The following is a 16,274-nucleotide window of genomic DNA, read 5'->3' on the forward strand; positions in this document are numbered from 1 at the left end:
CAATTGTTGAGAACGACGTGGTACCAATAAATTTTGATTTTCTCTCAAAATAACTGTTTCTTTAACAATATTACCATAGAGTAATAAACATAGATAAAGGAAGTATACGCAACTTTTACATCTCCCCAACATGGTTATCATATTGATTGAAATACAGGATAGCCATTTGAAAACGAAATAGACGAGATTACAGACGAAATAAAGTTTTTCGATAGAAATGCTCGGACAGGTCGATTTCTGTTTCGAGATTGACAACTTAAGATGTAGGTTACGGACGCATAGCGCTTCAACCCTTGCTACTACAACCCTCACCCCCAAATTTTGAATAGGGAAGATGGGGTGAGTGATACCTCATTTGAAAGGTATTTTTATACTGATTTCAGCACAGTAATTGTTTTTTCATTTTATGCATTAGTTCTCGAAATATTCTTAACTAAGTATTTGAAAATGAAGTGGTGTTTTCATGGCACTTGTAGTAATCGACATTTTGAGCTTCAAAACAACTATGACTGTGGCTTCCTTCCTAACTAACTAACGCATGAATATTTCGAGAACTAATGCATAAAATGAAAAAACAATTACTGTCCTGAAATCAGTATAGAAATACCTTTAAATTGAGGTATCACTCACCCCATCTTCCCTATTCAAAAATTGGGGGTGGGGGTTGTAGCATCAAGGGTTGAAGCGCTATGCGTCCGTAACCTACATCTTAAGTTGGCCCCCTCGAAACAGAAATCGACCTGTCCGAGCATTTCTATCGAAAAACTTTATTTCGTCTGTAATCTCGTCTGTTTCGTTTTCAAATGGCCACCCTGTATTTATTTCAGTGATTTCCGACTTAATATGGAAATTTGAATATTTGAAATCCGATATTATTCCTAATTGTCGGATTTATGAATTGAATATTTATTATTTTTTGTATCTACCTGCTGAAATCCAAGTTTGGCAACTTTTGCTCTCCTAGTGTCATCGGTTGTTCCATGTCGTTTGGCGCGCTTGGAGTTTGTTTTATGAATTTCTGATATATTTAGGTATTTATCTCAATATATTTTGAGTTGATATGAAACGTTGATTCACTATGGGACATCTGATACTCTTGTATCATCAAAGTTAAATCCACTTTCAATTTATCTGCAAACAAATGAATGTTTCTATTCCATTTTTTGGATTATAAACATTTCAAAACCCGTGAAAACATGAAATGAAAATTAATGAAAATATTTAATGAATTTCTAATTTCTGAACTGACTTATGAGCTTGTATTCAATGATATTAAACTCGCAGAAAGATTTCAGGAAATTTCGATTTCTGATCAAATTTCAAAATTTTCACAATTCACACTCTTCATTATGAAAATAGAGCTAAAATTTCAGTTGACTTATCTTCAAATCTTGAAAACTTCTGGTGTTTGGTACATATTCAACTGTAATTAAACTCGATATTTTATTGAAATCGTTGATAAACAAGACTATTCAACATGAAATATTAAATATTGTAGATGAACATAATACATATAAATACCAAAAATATACTCTGAAAACGCTCGAGTTGGAGGAATACCACCGATATTCGTAACTGTAACTGGCATTCATAACTATTGGAATGAAAAATGGTCCTAATTAGCAGCTAAGTAAAATAATTACAGACCGGAATGTGTAGGGTAAAAGGCATCACTTCAAACTGTGAAAGATATATAAATCATCTGAGAAATACGCCCGATACCTGATAGAATTAAGTGTTTCAGTTCTTGTAATGAGCTAATTATCACGTTAAAATATTTCAGGCTTAACTTTACACATTTTTTTGCGGCACGAGAAGACCAAACATTCATTTCCTCGCAATGTTCTTACAGTATGATAGGGGACTATGATATTTTAAACGCGTAATAATGACTTTGAATTAATAATTAAGAGAAAAGCACTGACGTGTCTCTGAAGGCGCAATTGAAGCCTGAATTAACGACTGCCCAAAAATTCCTGTTTTGCTAATTTTTTTTTATTATGGTTTCCTTTTTTGTATTATGTACAGTGCATCCCATTTTGGGTGAGACAGCCAGGTTTCTCGCTTGTTATTTGAGATAGAGTCTTGCGGTTTTCACGTTCCTGTCCTACTTTTTCGTGAAACTCGAGTTGGTCTGAACAGATTTTGCATAACTGTTTCCGTTCAAGAGATACAGGGTGATTTTGGAAATTGATACTTTTCGGACACCTCCTTTATCTCCGAAGTTATTAGAAATAATGCTGAGATAAAAACTACGTCTGAATCAGAATTCTGGGTAGAATTCAGTGGCGTACTCAATTTTTTTTTCGGGGTATGGTTTTGAAGATTCAACACAAACCTATATTTTTTTTAATGGAACACCCTATATATCATTACTTCGTTGAATTCGTTATTTTTTCCCTTCAAAATGATGTATGATACTATATAGGTAGGATGTTCAGAAATGTTAAAAAAACTCTTAAACATCAAATAATGATGATTTTTTGTTAATGGGCAATGGATTTCCAATATAAAAAAAGAATCAATTGGATAATTTTTATTTGTGATTTTATTTATAGTAGTGTTCCATTAAAAAAATATAGGTTTGTGTTGAATCTTCAAAACCCTACCCCGAAAAAAAAAATTGAGTCCGCCACTGGATTCTACGAAAAATTCTGATTCAGACGTAGTTTTTAACTAGCATTATTTCTAATAACTTCGGAGATAAAGGAGGTGTCCGAAAAGTATCAATTTCTTGAATCGCCCTGTATCTCTTGAATGGAAACAGTTATGCAAAATCTGATTAGACCAACTTGAGTTTCACGAAAAAGTAGGACAGGAACGTGAAAACTGCAAGGCTCTATCTTAAATAACAAGCGAGAAACCTGGCTGTCTCACCCAAAATGGAATGCACTGTACAAGGGATATCATACATTGAACATCAATATAAAAACAAATGAGGAAAGCAGTAGCTTCTGTACGCTTGTTAAAATTCATATTGATGAAATATCGTGTAAGCATTCAAACTATAATCACACAACTTGATTGCAGATTTCTTATTGATCGTGTTTACGATTAAATATTGACTTCCATAAAGATATTTCAGTTAAATTAAATTAAAATTTAAACAGCTCCTTTTGGGCATTGCAGTTTCTCTGTCACTCAACAAGACTCAATCATGCGTTGTTGCTTCCACCTTCAATATCTCGATACAGACATTCCAAAATTTTGACAAACATCTTTCGAAGATTTCTCTCTGTACGCTGGGCCCGTAACTTATTGAGCGACGTATTAGAACCAGATGAAGATGCCAAAGGCCCGCGTTAACAATTCTACATTCTCCTAGACCTGAAATGTAGGAGTATCGGGGTCATCATCTCCACTTGCAGCACCTTTCGATTGAAAAATACCCAAAGAATTAACGCAATCGTCATGTATTGCACGTATCCATCAGCTCTGCATTGTGTTAATTAATGAAATCTTGATAGTTCTTATCGAAACGTAGAATGAAGAAAATGCAGCCCATATACTCTAACCTCGATTTCGAGAGACCACGATTCGTTTTTTTTTTCCTTGCGTTTGTGTACCGCTTGTTAATGAAGATTCCGAAGTACTAATTACGAGGACAATTATTATTCTCGAACAATCGTTTCTCCTACTTGGAAGCTGCGGAAAGACGAAATGCAGTTTTGCAATTCAGAAACTCGGCAACGAATAACTGGCATTATTTGCCAGCTATTAACATCTCGATAAGGATTTTTTTATGTTCATGCAAATTGGCCCAGGAGTTCCTTTTAAGTCAATCGATTGGTTTTATTGCGTTCCGCTGGCGCTCATTCATTTCGATCTTCTGCGTACAGAGGTATTTGGTAGTTAACATATGAATTTTTATATTTCATACTTGTTTTTTTGTAATCTATTTTTTTTTTTTGATGAATTCATTTTCATTTACCTGACGAAGAAAGTCATTATTCAGAACACATTGTTGCATAATTGATTTATTATTTCAATAATGAAATTATGTAATCGACCGAATTTTTTTTTTGAAATTAGAAAATTTTTATTCATAGAACATTGGCCAATGTTTGAAGCATTATTGCAACTTATTTAAAATAGCAACATAAATTATATCACTACCAATCATAACAAAATGAAAAATAATGAAAAAAATTAAGTTTCTTAATATTGAGAAACCTCCAGGCTTTGTTTGATTTCATAATTTTCCATCAAGTATCTAAGACACATGAGGCATCTTATAGATTTGTCGTCTACCTATTGCGGGTTTTTGTAACTGTAAGAGCAGTTCTGGAAAATTGTCTTGCAACAGCAGCTGAAGATGCTGGCGTTGATAAAAAATCCTTGGCCAATTTGCTTAAGTTTTGGAAAGATATTTCTCTAAATTCTGTGGTTATTCCGTTCATTCTTCCACATCTTGTAGAACAAAATCGTGCGAGAATATATCAGAAACGCACAGTTTTCATGGTTATATTTTATTATTCTATGTTGGCACTCCGAACTTTCCGCCACGGCTTTATCTGTCAATTCATCAATTTGCCTTAAAGAAATTAGTTCTGCCAACCAACATTTTTCAATGCAAAAATCACTAAACGATATTTATGGAAATATTTCATTAATTTCAATGAAAATGCAATGAATTAGAGAAAATAATGTATAATACTCGTACAGAAGGCTCATTCTACCACTCGTTCATTCCAAAACTCGCCACTTCGTGGCTCGTTTTTGAATTTTGAACTCGTGGAAGAATATCAATGCCTTCTGCACTTGTATTATAAATAACTATTCTGAAACTACCAGAATCTACTAAAAAATTTCATGGAAATGTGAGAAAACTACTAATAAAGCCACACTGGCGAATGCTTCAGTCTCTCTGCGCTCGAGGAATCCCCTTATTTGGTTTAAGCGCGCACGAGATTGCAGAAAATTAAGCCGTGCGACGCGTGCATATCGAGCTCAAGTGATATCAAATAGCTTGATATCAAGTCAAGCAATAAATATCTAAAATCAAGTCAAGTCAAGCTCAAGTTTGTAATTTGTCACGAGCTTGATTTTCAAGTCAACTAGTTGGTTAAAATATCAAGCTACTTGGCATGCCGAATTCCTATTTATACTATTTAAAGATCATATTTTAGGCATTAGAAAATGAAATTATATCCCGACAATATATCCAACAAAGAACAAGCTAAAAATTCAAATTCCTCATTCCTTTTTTCACAGCAAAACACAAACGAACAGAGATAAAATCCTGACGACCATAGAGAGAGCAAGTAATCACGTAATTTTTCGTATGATCTGTAGTGTGTTGAATGCCATTTTTCCTAGCTTATACTGGTTTATGTTGCTTTGATGAATGGAAATATGTACATTCTACATGAATACTTGCTGTGCGGTATCATTTCTCGTTCCATTTTACGATACCTGTATGTGATAAAACTCGTATGGTGTGACGTGCGAATTCAGCTTCGTGCAAGGAACGATATTATGATAACTATATTCCAATTGATAACCAGATGGGGCAGTTCTTTCTCGGAGATACGTTCGAACCGCCAATGAGATTAAGGGGATTTGTCCAATAAGATATTTAACACGATTTATTCGTCTTGTCTTGCAATCGAACCGGTGTTTTGAAATTTCGACTGAAAGTGTCAGATGGATGATTATGTTATGCTTTTTGAAACTGTTCAAGGGACGCTTAAGATATGATTTGGAAATTCTGTGGTGCACTTCCTCGATTTCACTATTTTATGGGCTGTAATTTCCCATCGATGTTTAAATATTATATTGTCCTACCATAAGTTTGTGAGACATTGCGTTGTGAGTGTAGCTACTTTTGTTATTTGAAAAAGATGATAACAAAAGAATTTTGTGTTCTGATAAAATATTGCTTTTTGAAGCGAAAAAATACAATTGAAGCAAAATCTTGGCTTGATGAAGAGTTGTCGGGGTCTACACCAGGAAAATCAACCATCATTGTTTAGTATGCTAAGCTTAAACGCGATGAAATGAGCACCGAAAACGGCGAACGCAGTGGACGCCTAAAAGAGGCTGTCACCGACGAAAAAATCAAAAAGTCCACAAAATAATTTTGAATGACCGTAAACTGAAGTTCATCGAGATAGCAGACATTGTGGAGGTATCATTTGAACGTGTACATCATATCATTCACGAACATTTGTACATGAGAAAGCTGTGTGCAAAATGGGTGCCGCGCGAGCTCACAATCGATCGAAAGCAGCAACGTGATGATTCTGAGCAGTGTTTGAAGCAGTGCAATAATCCTGAATTTTCGCGTCGATATGTGACAATGGATCAAACATGGCTCCATCATTCCACTCCGGAGTCCAATAGACAGTCAGCTGAGTGGACTGCACACGATGAACCGAATCCAAAGCGAGGAAAAACACAACAGTCAGCTGGCAAGGTTATGGCATCAGTATTCTGGGATGCGCAAGGTATAATATTCATTTATAACCTCCAAAAGGGCCAGACCATCAACAGCGATTATTATACAGCGTTATTGGATCATTTAAAGGATGAAATCGTTAAAGAACGGCCCCATTTGAAGAAAAAAAGGTTGCATCAAGACAATGACACAATGTCACAAATCAATGAAAACAATGGCAAAATTGCATGAATTAGGCTCCGAATTGCTTCCGCATCCACCGTTTTCGCCAGATCTAGCCCTCAGCGACTTTTTTCAGTTCTCAGACCTCAAAAGAATGCTCGCTGGAAAGAAATTTAGCACCAACTGAGGCCTATTTTGAAGCGAAAGATGAATTCTACTACATAAATGTTATCGAAAAGTTGGAAGATCGCTATAACCGCTGTATCACTTCGAAGGCAACTATGTTGGATATAATAAAATCGAATTTTGCCAAAAAAATGTGTTTTACTATGGTAGACCGGGGACTTTCAAATTGGCCTGTTATGTTTTGTTTTCATTGCCAAATTCTTTGAACTTTTTCGACATATGAAGTCTTATTCTGCGGAAATCAGGCACAGAAAACTACCAGGAAGTTGAAAGATCTTTCTCCCCAATTGCTCTGATTTCTACAAGACTTGGACCTAGTTGAATTTTGGAAATACCGATTCTCTTCGGTCGTCACAAAATTATAGTTATTGCATACCGGAACGATGTAAACGCCACTCTGCCGAGCCGTTAAACGAAAGGCCGTGATAGAGTGCCTAAAATTGTCAAGATACCGGCCAATTTCTCCAATATTGAATTATTATTTCACCTGCGACATCGCATAATGAGCAGGATAATGGTCGGCGGTAATCATCGTTTGCACTCTTCTGTGAGGAGTTAAGTGCGCTAATTATAATAAAAGTGCAATTTCATAAACAACCGCTCTTCGGAGACAGGAAACGCCGGTATGCAAATGATTTTAGGACTGAGATATTGCTGGAATCGGATAATTAAGGATTATGGAAACCTGGCTCTCGATTAATTCGCCAATCCCTTATCTCCGAACGCATCGTTTGTGGGCAGTTTTTCAGCGGGTTAATTCAATATTTAAAAACGTTCTTTTCGAATTCGATAAATGAGCTCGTTCGGGAAAGAGCTCACCTGGCGTGGGAGCTCGTTTGCCCTGATTGGAGTGAACTTTTAGGTCCTTCTGTTAATAGGGATTCTGAAATCTTGTGCTGATGATCATACCTCGATGATTTGGTCAATGTTTTGCAACATAGTCTAACAGGTCAATTGAAAAGTCCCCGGTCTACCACAGTAAAACACATTTTTTTTGGAAAATTCGATTTTATTATTCAACATAATTGCCTTCGAGGGCGATACAGCGATTATAGCCATCTTTCAACTTTTCGATATCATATTTGTAGTACGATTTGTCTTTCGCTTCAAATTAGGCCTCAGTTTCGGCGATTACTTCTACATTGGCGCTAAATTTCTTTTCAGCGAGCATTCTTCTGAGGTCTGAGAACAGGAAAAAGTCGCTGGGGGCTAGATCTGGCGAAAACGATGGATGCAGAAGCAATTTGAAGCCCAATTCATGCAATTTTGCCATTGTTTTCATTGATTTGTGACACGGCGCATTGTCTTGATGAAACAGCACTTTTTTTTTCTTCAAATGGGGTCGTTTTTTAACGATTTCAATTTTTGAACGATCCAATAACGCTATAAAATAATCGCTGTTGATGGTCTGGCGCTTTAGAAGGTAACAATGAATATACCTTGCGCACCCAAGAATACTGACGCCATAATCTTGCCAACTGACTGTTATGTTTTTCCTCGGTTTGGATTCGGTTCATCTAAATTTCTTTCCAGCGAGCATTCTTTGATGTCTGAGAACAGGAAAAAGTCGCTGGGAGCCAGATCTGGCGAAAACGGTGGATGTAGAAGTAATTCGAAGCCCAATTCAAGCAATTTTGCCATTGTTTTCATTGATTTGTGACACGGCGCATTGTCTTCATGGAACAGCACCTTTTTTTTTTTCGAATGGGGCCGTTTTTTAAAGATTTCATCCTTTAAACGATCCAATAACGCTATATAATAATCGCTGTTGATGGTCCGTCCCTTTTGGAGGTGATCAATGAATATTATATACCTTGTACATCCCAGAACACTGATACCATACCCTTGCCAGCTGACTATTGCGCTTTTACTCGCTTTGGATTCGGTTCATCGTGTGCAGTCCATTCACCTGACTGTCGATTGGACTCCGGAGTGAAATGATGGAGTCATGCTTCATCCATTGTCACATATCGATGCAAAAATTCAGGTTAATTGCCCTTGAACAGCTTCAAACACTGCTCAGAATCATTAACACGTTGTTGCTTTTGATCGATTGTGAGCTCGGGCGGCACCCATTTTGCACACAGCTTTCTCATGTACAAATATTCGTGAATGATATGATGTACACGTTCAGATGATGATACCTCCACAATGTCTGATATCTCGATGAACTTCACTTTACGGCCATTCAAAATTATTTTGTGAACTTCTTTGATTTTTTCGTCGGTGAAAGCCTCTTTTTGACGTCCACTGCGTTCGCCGTCTTCGGTGCTCATTCACCACGTTTAAACTTAGCATACTAATCAATGATGCTTGACTTTCCTGGTGCAGACCCCGGAAACTCTTCATCAAGCCAAGATTTTGCTTCAACTGTATTTTTCCCTTTGAATAGCAATATTTTATCAGCACACGAAATTTTTTTTTTCATCTTTTTTCAAATAACAGATGTAGCTACACTCATTTGTATTTAATACTAGCACAGCCATCTGTGCATCAAACCGAGGACTTTTCAATTGGCCTAATATCCCAAGAATCGCCAAGTAGAGAATAAGAGAACGCCGATGCCTCAAAATTATACACACATCGTCAAAAGTCTTGCCCCCCCCCCCCCCTATCAACTCTCATCTTGTTGAATGTAACATGAAATTTTTTTTGTGTGTTGAATCTTTACTATTTTATCACTTAAATAATAATAAATAGTCCTCCACACCAAAAATATTACGTTTTACTCAATATTGGCCTTTTCAAGAGTCAAATTATGTTCAATTGACCATATTCACCGTCGCCATATTGTTGTGCGACAATACCAAATACCCAGTGTTCCCAACGGAGAAATATTGAGTTCACTAGAAAAATACCACTTATATCAAAAATACTATCAGCCATAGAGATTATTCTTTCACTGACTATTTCCAAAAATGGAGCGAAGCCTTCATTTATACACTCAGCCACAGTTAATTTGTTCATAAAACCACCTTTCACTAATGTTTTTATTTCCAAAAAGTGAAATTTTTGCGAAATATTGTACCAAACAAGCCTATCTGGCGTAGCAGCCAGAAAAGGTACACATAAACTTCACTTATAAACTTTATATTGTGGAATTTTTCTAGTAAACTCAATATTTCTTCGTTGGGAACACTGGGTAGTTGGAATTGTCGCACAACAATATGGCGACGGTGAATATGGTCTATTATGGCTGATTTGATCATAGGGACACAAACAATTTCATGCACCAAATGATCATAGATACAGAAATGTTCATTAAATCGAAACGATCACAACTAATCAATCAGTAACTCCTACTCAGGGTTACCAAACTAGGAATATCAATCTACCGTTTCCACTCAGTGCTACCAACATTGACAAAAATCACAGAGTCCAAGAAATATTGCGTTTCATTCAATTTCATCCGTATTCTTCGTATCGCTGCGAGACAGTTTTATTCCTTCAGTCATAAATGTTGAGACATCGGTCTCCGCAACAAGCTGTAACCCTTAAATCCCCCTGTCTCATCTGCCGACCGAAACCTACGCACAATCGGCCGGCCGGCACACGTACAAGAGTTCAATTATGTTCAATAAATGGCCGATAAGATCTTCGGTGGACTTTTTCGAAATCCCAGTATATTAGCTGGATATATCATGGGGATATCTGGATCTGGTCGGTATAGATGGTAATCTGGCGCTTCATCGGCTCTTTTTATAGGGGCCCGATGCCGCCTAAGTAATGGCCGCCTATTCCACAATTACACGAACAATGGCCATTATATTGTTATCAGGGTACGGTGCGGCAAAAATATTGACTTATTATATTCAAGTATTATATCTATTGCTCCGGTTGGCCGTTGCGTTGGTACCGCTGCAGTCGAGAATCCTCTGCTCTCCGCAAATACTGTGCGTTTTTCCTAGCAAGGAGAGCAGGGACGTGTTTGTTGCGCACTTGGAGTATGAATTTTAGAAGACGATAACTATGTTTGATAATATGCTGATTGGAAATTAAGGTTGGTTCTTTTGACCTTTACCCTCTTTCAAGGATACAACGAGTTGCAAGGTGGTAGTACGATTATTTTTCATTTCAAGTTCAATTTCTTCATTATTCAGTTTATTTCATTTGCCAATTCCATTTTCGTAATTTTCTTTCAACTTGTCTGAAAAATATTGAGAATCCCTTCTTTCAATCCCCCTGTACTTTTAAATCTGGTTGTATCTACTATTTCCTGCGACGGAATATGGACAATACACAATAACTATCTATAGGTTTCACCAACTTATCAGTCAAATTGAATTACACATTTTCATGATTTTCCTAGAATTTTCAAAATCTACATTTTCAACAAGTGTCACAACAAGTGCTACAAAAGTTCCACTGAAGCTCCTATTTCTCGCTTGTGAATCAAAGATGTACGAATAGCATCTTAAATAGTAGACATTAGGCCGATAAATTCAAATTCTACATAAAGCCTTTATGTTGTTCAAAGTTAATCATATAAACTTTTCGACTAAGCTCAAGACAAATTATGTTTTCAATTTTTTAAATAAATAAGAAAAACGTTCAATGATTATAGCGGAAAACCGCCTTAACCGCTGCTGAATTCAAGAATGCTTTTTCTGAGTGCTATCTCCTAACAAATCGCTCTAATATTTTTCAAAATGTCTGTTATTTCCGAATTTTAAGCCAGGAGTGGTCTTAAAAGACAAGGTTGAACGCACTGATGATAAATCTGTACGTAAAAAGGATACTGTTATTGGAAAGTAGAGATTTCAAATTTGCACTATTTGCAGGGGTAAGTTCGGATCTCTAATACAGCGTTAATCGTTCATGGGCAGAATCTGAATAGAAGTTCCGTACTTTTATCGAAATTCTATTTTCCTGAAAATTCTTTGACAGATCTATCAATCAATCAAATCAATTTCACCCAATCATGCCATCCTCAGAGTAATAAACATAGAAACGTCATTTTCAGTAAGCAAATTTTGTCCCCAAGATGAACTATCAAATTTGACGTGAAGCTCGCGGAAATGAAAATATATCAGTGATACGATATTTCACTCAATTCGCGAGTTTCTCTACAAAGAACGCACTTCTCATGTCCCATAGTGTATCAACGTTTCATATTAACTCAAAATATATTGAAATAAATACCTAAATATATCAGAAATTCAGAAAACAAACTTCAACCGCGCTAAACGACGTGAAACAACCGATGACACTAGGAGAGCAAAAGTTGCCAAACCTTGAATTTCAGCAGGTAGATACAGAAAATAATAAATATTCTGCTTATTATAAATTCGACAATTAGGAAAAATATCGGATTCCAAATATTCAAATTTGCATATTCAATCGGGAATCACTCAAATAAATATATTTCATTGAATATAATATACATTCATAACGATATAGTAAAATTGTGGATTTGAAAATATATCACCATCCGACCATGTTGAGGATATGTAAAAATTTAGTATACTCTCTCTATGTATGTTTATTACTCTAAGCCTACCACTGAGTTGAGATTTCCAGCTCTATGAAAAATTTTCTGTTATTCGCGTCATCAGAATCATAGAAATATAGAGCAGAATATCGAGAAAAAATATGAGGAAAGCATTGACATGCCAAGTGCTGCTAAGCAGTCTTTTATTCCTGCGACAATCATAGATATGCAGTGCTTTGCTCATTGTTCTACGTAAAGTCCTACCACACCACCGGTTTTGCAGTACGACAAATCCTGTCCCGACCAAATGAGAGGACTCACGGTCACCAAAGGTCACTATTCGAACGATTCAAAATTGATAAGAATAAACTTCGACACATCTTTCTTTCAACTCTTGAAAAGTTCGTCATTCGATCACCACACAGAGCAGTCAGCCTCCCAATCGCTGTATCGGAGAAGACATTGATTGGAACAATGATTGGGACCGGGTCTCTTGACGGTTCCGAGAAATGCCACGAAAAAATTGGAGACACAAGCGCCCGACCAAAAGTCGGGAAGACATTCCTTGTCGCGTCTAGTGGTCATTGTCTGCAAGAAGTTATCGATTTGTAGGGTTTGCTATTTTTGGGGGAATGCGTCTTGGTTTGACCATGTGGCCATTTGGGGTTGTCTCTTGTTTTTATGGGATGTGAGAGATAATTTTCTCTGGTTTGAATATTTTAAATGGTACGAACAAATTGTAATGAAGTTCAAAAAGAATTTTTCATATTGGACATTAAACATTCTCACAGAAATTCTATAAAGGGTGAGTCAAAAATGTGAACCGAGCTTTCTGGTTATGATAGTAATGGGTGTTTTTTTTCGAGGTATATAACTTTAAGTTTGCATTACTGTTCAAGATGGCGACCGATTTAACAGCTGTCAAGTGATTTATTCTCAGTTCGGTTTGGCAATTCATCATGAATAGACTCACGCCTGAACAACACTTGCAAATAGTGCAATTTTATTTTGTTTAGCGATGAAGCGCACTTCTGGTTGAATGGCTACGTCAACAAACAATACTGCTGCATTTGGAGTGAAGCTAATCCTCAAGTGTATGTTGAAACATCGTTACATCCAGAAAAACTGACTGTTTGGTGCGCTTTAGGGGCTGGTGGAATCATTGGTCCGTACTTCTTCAAAAACGATGATGGCCAGAACGTTACAGTCAATGGTGATCGGTATAGAGCCATGATTACTAACTTTTTCATTCCTGAATTGAACAACTATGATGTCCAGGAGCTGTGGTTCCCACAAGACGGCGCAACATGTCACACAGCTCGTGCCACAATCGATTTATTGACACGTTTGGTGACCGCCTAATTTCACGTTTTGGACCTGTGTGGCCTCCAAGATCTTGTGATTTAACACCGCTAGACTACTTTCTGTGGGGCTGTGTAAAGTCATTAGTATATGCGGATAAGCCACAAACCCTTGACCATTTGGAAGACAACATTCGCTGTGTTATTGCCGATATACGGCCACAAATGTTGGAAAAAGTCATCGAAAATTGGACGTCTAGATTGGACTACATCCGAGCCAGCCGTGGCGGTCATATGCCAGAAATCATATTTAAAATGTAATGCCACAAGATTATATTGCGGATAAATAAAATTCATGTCAATCGAATAATCCATCGTTGTTTTATTGCAATTAATAGTTCTATAGTTCTAAAAAAAACACTGTTTACATTGAAAATAGGGATTCACGGCTTGGCTTGGTTTTCAAGAAACTTGGTTTGAGCTTGACTTGATTTCAAGTCAAGTAGTAGTTTCTCAATATCAAGTCAAGTCAAGTATTTATTTATGGAGTACTTGAATCATATCAAGCTACTTGATTTTTAGCAGTTTTATTGTGGAGTGTCACATCAATAAAAAAATGATTAAATAAGAAGGAACCTTGCCAAAGACACTTTTATTTATTAAACTTATAGTATAAAGGATCCGTGAATATCAACTTTTTTGAAGTAGAAACCTCCAGGCTTTGTTAGATTTTATAATTTTCCATCCAGGATCTAAGACACATGAGGCATGTTATAGATTTGTCGCCTAACCTATTGCGGGTTTTTGTAACTTTAAGAGCAGGTCTGGAAAATTGCCTTTCAACAGGAGCTGAAATGCTGGCGTTGATAAAAAATTCTTGGCTATTTTGCCAAGTTTGGAAAGATATTTCTGAAACTACCAAAATGTACGAATAGATTTAATAGAAATGTGAGAAAACTGCTATTAAAGTCACACTGGCGAATGCTCCAGTCTCTAGGCGCTCGAGGAATCCCCTTATTTAGTCTAAGAGCGCACGAGATTGGAGAAATATATATCGTGCGACGCGTGCATATCAAGCTCAAGTAATATCAAGTAGCTTGATATCAAGTCAAGCAATAAATATCTCAAAATCAAGTCAAGTCAAGCTTAAGTATGTAATTTTTCACGAGCTTGAATTTTAGGTCAAATAGTTGGTTAAAATGTCAATCTGCTTGATGAATCCCTACCTGTGCTTCAAAAAAATTAAATTTTGAATGTATTAACGGATTCTTGATTCAAATCCTTATGTTTCCACTAGAAGTGCAGAGGTAGATTCAGACATAGCCTACTATTCGGAACTTTCTGCCAGTTCTTGTTATAATTTGAATGCATTGAGAGTGGAGAGTGAACAAATGCATAAAAATTTCATATTTATATCAGTTATTCCCTTCATTTCCTTGAAATTATCAAACAACATCAAGAAACCACGGCGAACCAAAAAAAGTTACAAAAATTTCGAAACATAGATCAGTCTTTGTGTTCGTTTATTTACTTCAATATTGACACACGAATAATTTTATGGAATTTCCCCAACACTTCAAAATATATCATTTCATCCTGATTTTTCATATTTCAGGTAAAAAGAAAGCAATATAGAATATGCCATAATGAAAATAAGTTTTATACCCAATAGAAATTTGGCAAGATTTCTAACGCACTGTCAAAATAAATGAAGAGTTATTTTATTCTCTGAGTGATTCAGAATGAGTGCCACTTATTATTCTGTTTACATATCCGGAACTATCCGAAAAATTGATATGGGAGACATGAAAAAGGATGCACTGACGATTCCCAGAATGCTCAGCGGAAACTTGCAAGGCAATGTTTCCGACAATTCAATAGGTACCAAAAAGTTCGTGCAGTTTTCGTTTATGAAAATTGATTTTTAGATCGTGGTCATTATTAATAAGGAATTGAAGAAAATTGTGAATTGTTTGTTATCAAAATGGAAAAATGCCAAGAATCCTCACCTATCAGGTGGTTAGAATCCCAGATAGAGACTCACTGTGAATAGCTTTTCTGTCCTTCATCCCTGGAAGGTAATAAGGAAGAGCTTGGGTCATTCGAAGTTTAACTTACCTGAAAGAAAAAAAACATATGAATAAAAATGTACAAAAATTTGAGTATATTATACAATGATGAAAAATGAAGATAATTTGAAATGAATACAATAGATAATATACACATAAGAAATTTCAATGCTTTTAAGTAATTTTCTAACATTGCTCTTACAATTATGATCAGAATATTTGAGAAAATCTCATTTTAAAATTATATCACTTTTTATATTTTATCACATTTCCGTCTAGTTAGTTTGGAGAAGTTGGTTGAAGATATTTCTAATTCGATAGCTGAATTTGACATTTCATGAATTGTAATCAATAATACGTAATTGACAATTTAATTTCTCAACAATCTCAATTAAAATTCATAGAATGTGAATTTAGTTATCGAAATATCCAATATTAGTTTGTTTCTGTATTTTCTGGAGTAGTCTGTGACTACTCCATATAGTTGATGAAATTTCCAACCTAACTTACGAGATTAATGCAATCGTACTTGGCAAATAGAAAATTAAGAGTGAATATCGATAGTATCAGTTCGACGATTAGATAAATTGAAGCCGGAGTTCCCCAAGGATCGGTGATAGGACCGCTGCTGTTCAACATAACAGACGTTCCAAAAATAAATAGATGCAAGATAACCCAGTTCGCAGATGACACCACTATTTACACTACAGTAGAATGCGGAAAAC

General features: G+C 36.1%; 1 protein-coding gene across 1 annotated transcript in view; it reads right to left on the reverse strand.

Moving 5' to 3' along the window:
- LOC123676933 (serum response factor homolog) overlaps positions 1-16,274 on the reverse strand; it is a 119,532-nt gene that overhangs the window by 26,544 nt on the left and 76,714 nt on the right. The window lies entirely within an intron of this gene.

The sequence above is a fragment of the Harmonia axyridis genome, chromosome 3 (assembly GCF_914767665.1).
Source record: "Harmonia axyridis chromosome 3, icHarAxyr1.1, whole genome shotgun sequence".
Classification (NCBI taxonomy): Eukaryota; Metazoa; Arthropoda; class Insecta; order Coleoptera; family Coccinellidae; genus Harmonia; species Harmonia axyridis.